We start from the raw sequence: 5,938 nt of genomic DNA on the forward strand, positions 1-5,938 counted from the left end.
CCTGCAGGTGGGGAGTGGGGGACTCAAACCCGGATCCTTCTGCTGGTCCTTGCACTTTGCGCCACATGCGATTAACCCTGTCTACCGCCCGACTCCCCGAGAGTAGCTTCTTTATGGAGTCAACTGCTGATGGACATTTAGACTGATTCCATGTTTAGGCTATTGTGAATAGCGCAGTTATGAACATAGGAGTACATATAGTCTTTCCAGTTAATGTTTTCATAAACTTAAAATTCCAAGTTTCTTTTTCAAATTTTTATTTATGAGAGGAGAGAAAATGAGACAGAGAGAGAGAGAGAGAGAGAACATGAACTAGAGTAGCATTCTAGCACATTTGATGCCTGAGATCAAACTCGGGACCTCATGCCTCCAAGTCCATCCAGTGCTTTATCCATTGTACCACCTTGATTTGATTCTTGAAGTGCAGGGTCAGGGCTTGAAGGAGGCATCCTTTTAGTATGATGAGTTTCAAAACTTGGTTCAGCCCTAAGGCAGTGAGATATGGGTCTCATACAGAGTGTAAGAGGCAGGAGATTTGTCTTCAGAATGACAGAGATCTTTTATTTTTTAAAGCAACAAAAGGAAATGCCAAGGGAGAAAGCATCTAGCTAGAGCCCAGAATGCATTCCTCCTCTGCTCCTCTAAGGTGCTTCTCCAGCAGGAAGATTGGGGGCGTGTGGAGTTGTGTGTAGCCTTCCCATGAATCCAGGCATAGAGCTGCTTATAAATAGCCTCAAACCCATCTTGGGTGGCCCTGCTTTTGCCACAGAAGGCAGCAGGCATTTTTAGGCCTCATGGTAGGATGTTACAAACATATGGCTTCAGGTTTCCGTGGGTCCATTCAACAAAACAACTGCTATTTTTTATTAAATATTTATTTTATTTATTTATTCCCTTTTGTTGCCCTTGTTGTTTTATTGTTGTAGTTATTATTGTTGTTGTCGTTGTTGGATAGGACAGAGAGAAATGGAGAGAGGAGGGGAAGACAGAGAGGAGGAGAGAAAGATAGACACCTGCAGACCTGCTTCACCACCTGTGAAGCGACTCCCCTACAGGTGGGGAGCCGGGGTTCAAACCAGGATCCTTATGCCGGTCCTTGTGCTTTGCGCCACCTGCGCTTAACCTGCTGCGCTACAGCCCGACTCCCAACAACTGCTATTTTTTGTTTGTGTATCAAACATCTGCTCAGGCTGCTCCTCTGTACGTGCAGGGTGTGGCCAGGACCACTTTAAAGGGCTTATCAATAATCAGGGGAAGGAAGGGTCACAGCCCAGAAGAGAGGAAGGGAGGGACTTGGGGGCTAAGGGGAACTGAAGTATTAAAGGAAGGGAGCGAGCAGGAGTTCCTGGGGAGAAGGCAAAGGGAGGTTTACAGGGGGCCTCACACAGAGATGCTCTTATGGACAGTAAGACTCTGGATCCAAAATCTTGTTTCCTTGCTCTTCTCCAGGCTGGACAGATAGATGGTGAGAAGGAGTCAAATTTCCAAGATGGGCTTTCTTGTCTACCTGCTACCTGGCTCAGAAGATAACTACAGATACGATGTGAATCAAAACAAGGAGTCCAGAGCCTGCTGTGCATAAATGGGGAATAGAAGCATGCATCATTCAGAGGGAAGAGCCCACACGACTGGATCAGAGCCTGAGGACTAGACTGCTGGGTTCCCCCAAAGCAGAGTCCTGCTGACTCACCCATATGGGGTGGGGAAGGTTCTGGGTCCCAACTCTAGGAGGTAAAGGGGGAGGCAGCAACTGTCAGGGAAATGGGTGAGTGAGGGAAAGTGGAGGTGGGAGGGAAGACAGTAGATAAAAGGAGAGGGAGGGAAAGAGGACAGGCATGGAGAGGAGGCAGGAAAGGGACCAGAAAGACAGCCTATGTTTAGTGTTGAGTCGGGGAGGCAAAAATATGCTTTTCTGCTTTTCTTGGGCTACCAGGAAAATTTTTGGGTCTGCTTTACAAGGTGCTGATGCTGGGTGGGGGGCACATAAAGAGTGTCCCAGGGACCCTGTTCTGAGCTGGGGTGGGGGGTTTAAGTTCTTGCTAAGTAATGCTCTAGATTTAAGAAGAGAATGACCATCCTCCTAACCTCCCTCTGAGCCAGGGCAGGCCCAGGTTTTGTGGGTTCCAAAGTTCTGACAGTGTAGGGTAGGGAGTCTCTCTTTAAGAAAAAAGGAACAAGGGGGCTGGGCGGTGGCATAGCCAGCTGAGCACACATATTACCAAGCGAAGGACCTGGGTTTCAGTCTCCACTCTCCCCACCTGCAGGGGAGATGCTTCACAGGCGGTGAAGCAGGTCTGCAGGTGTCTATCTTTCTCTCCCCCTCTCTATCTACCCCATCTCTCTCAATTTCTCTTTCCTATCAAATAAAATAGGGGACGGAAAGAAGGAAGGAAAAAAAGAAAGGAAGAAAGAAGTGAAGGAATAAAGGAAGGAAGGAAGGAAGGAAGGAAACAAGTGGACAGACACAAAATCAGGTCCAGAGCCTTGAAAGTGCTTCACAGAGCCTCCTCCACATCTACTCTAAGACTCTGGGCTTCCTCTTCCGGTAGGGTGGGGTAGGTGGAATCCACACCCAAGCAGGTGGACCTGGGGGTCTGACACACCTGGGTTGGAATTCTGGCTAAGCCACTTTTTGTGTGAACCAGAAAAGTCACTGCATTCTTGATGTCTCTGTTTTCTGATCTGTAAAATGGACAGGATAACATGCTCTTCCTCAGGACCACCATAAAGATGAAATATGAATAGGTCTGGCATTTAACAGAGTGCCTGACATAGTGCTCAATAAATGCTGTGCCTGAGATAGCAGAAGCATTTGGTATATGACTATAATGATCATTCCAAATGGTTTCCAGATTCACTTCAAATGGCACTTCTTCCAGTTTAAGAAATTGAAAAATAACACCCCCCCAATAACTAATCATATACATAATTAAATGCATATTTACAAGGGCAGGTCAGTGAATTTCTCCATATGTAGACACCCATATCACTGTCACAGGCCTCCTTATCCCTTTCCTCAGTTGCTACTCTATCCTACACCCCAAGAGACACCATCTTCCTGACTTCTATCAGTATAGACCAGTAGACCACTCCTGAAGTTTCACATGTATGGAGTCAAAGTGTTTACTACTTCTCCTTCTTCTTTTTTTAATATGGAATGTTTCATGAATTTGCATGTCATTCTTGCAAAGGGGCCATGCTAATCTTCTCTGTATCATTTCAATTTTAGTGTATGTGCTGCCGAAGCGAGCATAGAGTGTTTATTTCTGTGTTTGGCTTGAAAAGGTTTTGAAATGTGAAGATGCAACAGAGCTCTACGGCTAAGAGCTCAGCCCTGGGCTTAGATATACCAGGTTTAAGTCCTAGTTTAGTCAAAATTTCTGTTTGTTTTTGTTTTGTCTAACTAGAGCACTGCTCAGTTCTCACTTGTGGAAGTGCTGGGGATTAAACCTGGACCCAACAAGAAGATTTTATTTATTTATTTATTTATTTATAATTGGATAGAGACAGAGATAAGTTGAGAGGGAGGGGGCAATAAAGAGGGAGACAGAGACACCTGGGGGCCAGGTGCTGGCACATCTGGTCAAGTATACATAGTACTATGTGAAAGAAACTACACAAGCATCTGGGTTCAAGTCCCCACTCCCCATCTGCATCGGGGACACTTTACAAGTGGTGAAGCAAGTCTTCAGGTGTCTTTCTCCCTTTCTATTTCCCACTTTCCTCTCAGTTTCTCTTTGTTCTACGGAATAAAAAATGGAAAAAAAGGGAGTCGGGTGGTAGTGCAGCGGGTTAAGTGCAGGTGGCATAAAGCACAAGGACAGGCTTAAGGATCCCAGTTCGAGGCCCCGGCTCCCCACCTGCAGGGAAGTCGCTTCACAAGCAGTGAAGCAGGTCTGCAGGTGTCTATCTTTCTCTCCCTCTCTGTCTTCCCCTCCTCTCTCCATTTCTCTCTGTCTTATATTAATAACGACAACATCAATAATAACTACAACAACAAAACAAGGACAACAAAAGGGAATAAATAAATAAATATTAAAAATGGAAAAAAAAAGGTTGCTGGGAGTGGTGGAACTGTAGTGCTGGCACCAAGTCACAGTGAAAACCCTGGAGACAAACTAACAAAACACCACAAACACCTGCAGCCCTGCTTCACCACTCATGAACATTTCCCCTGCAGGTGGGAACCAGGGGCTTGAACCTGGGTCCTCGTGTACTGTAATGTGTGCTTAGCCAGGTGTGCCACCGGCTGACTTATTTTATTTGTTGTTGTTTATTTATTTCTTTGTTGCTGTTGTTGTTGTCATTGTCAGCCAGAGCCTAAAGCATATGTCATGTATGATTTCACTGTTCCCTGGGTTGACTTTCTCAATCAAGTGAGGGTGGGGGCAGAGGGCTATGGGGCTGAGGAGATAGTATAATGTTTGTGCAAGAAGACTTTCATGCCTGAGGCATCAAGGTCCCAGGTCCAATTCCCAGCACCATCATAAGCCAGAGCTGAGTAGTGCTCTGGTCAAAACAAACAAACAAACAATCAGAAAGAGATACCACAGTCCTAAAGCTTCCTCCATTGCAGTGCACTCCCATGAGGTGTTGGGAATCAAATCTGGGCCACACATATGGCACAGCAGTGATTCTTGATGTGATCCAGAATGTCTTACATTTCAGTTTCCTTATCTATAAAATGAATACACACAATCATTCATACTTTACAGGATTTTGATCAGAATTAATTGAGATGTTGGGCATGAAACACTTGGCACATAAGGGTATCCTGGAAGTGATAAGAACTTTTTTTTTCTTCTTCATCTCAATGATGTTCAAACCCTCCCAGACCCACTCAGAGGCTGACTTCACTGCCTCCAATGTGAACTCTAAATGGTACCACCCTCCCTATTCCCGTTACCCCTGAGCTAGTTTGCCCTCAGCTGCCAAGCAGGCTGTCCCAACATGACCACAGGTGGGTCACTGGACTTTCACCCATGTTGTTACTCTGTTTAGGACACTCCACTGCTCCCATGTTCCTTGTCTCCAGAACTCCAGCCCAGACTACAGCTTCAGATGTGCCTCCTAGTTCTTAAGAGTCTGAGCATTCATGCCATTACAGCTCCTGTTCAGACTCTGTCTACTTAAGGGGGACTGTGAGTGGAGAAGAAGTCAGTGCCTCTCCAATGTTGAAATTCTAGTCCCCACCTGCATAGGGAAAGCTTCATAAGCAGTAAAAAAGTGCTGCAGATGTCTCTCTTTCCCTATCTCCCCTTTCCCTATTTTTTTTTTTGTCTCTATCCAACCAAATAAAATAAACTGTACCATGTGTTAACAATGGTCCTGTAAACCATTATTTCCTCAGTAAAATGATGAAAGAGGAGGAGGAGGAAGAAGAGAAATAGTACTCGTCAGTGCCTTTCTGGGAACCTGCAGTTTGGAGAAATCCAAACTTCTCCTTTGTGAAGAGGTATTAATCCTTCCAGCTTGCATAAAGGTATTCTGGGGGCTGCGTGTGGTCCTCAGATGTGTTTAGTTTGGCCAGTGTAGAGAATATATGATCAGACAATGGCACATCTGGTTGAGTGCATATGTTATAGTGCACAAGGATCAAGGTTCGAGCCCTTGGTTCCCACCTGCAGAGGGAAAGCTTCATGAGTAGTGAAGCAGTGCTGCATGTCTCTCTCTTTCTCCCTCTCTCTCTCCCCCTTCCCTCTTGATTTCTCTCTCTCTGTCCAATAAAAAGCTTAATGGGGGGGCAGGTGGTGATGCACCTGGTTAACCACACATGTTATAATGCCCAAGGTCCCAAGTTTGAGTCCCTGGTCTCCACCTGCAGGGGGGAAGCTTTGCAAGTGGTAAAGCAGTGCTGCAGGTGTCTCTCTTTCTCCCTCTCTATTTCCCCCTCTCCTCTCAATTTCTTTTTTTTTATTTTAATTTTTTTTATTTAAGA

At 45.5% G+C, this 5,938-nt stretch overlaps 1 non-coding gene across 1 annotated transcript; it reads right to left on the bottom strand.

Moving 5' to 3' along the window:
- Positions 1 to 3,146: 3,146 nt before the first annotated feature.
- LOC132541037 (U6 spliceosomal RNA) lies at positions 3,147 to 3,253 on the bottom strand. The gene has a single exon (XR_009552231.1). It is a non-coding gene; the product is annotated as a U6 spliceosomal RNA (small nuclear RNA).
- Between the last annotated feature and the right edge of the window lie 2,685 nt (positions 3,254 to 5,938).

The sequence above is a fragment of the Erinaceus europaeus genome, chromosome 10 (assembly GCF_950295315.1).
Source record: "Erinaceus europaeus chromosome 10, mEriEur2.1, whole genome shotgun sequence".
Taxonomy (NCBI): Eukaryota; Metazoa; Chordata; class Mammalia; order Eulipotyphla; family Erinaceidae; genus Erinaceus; species Erinaceus europaeus.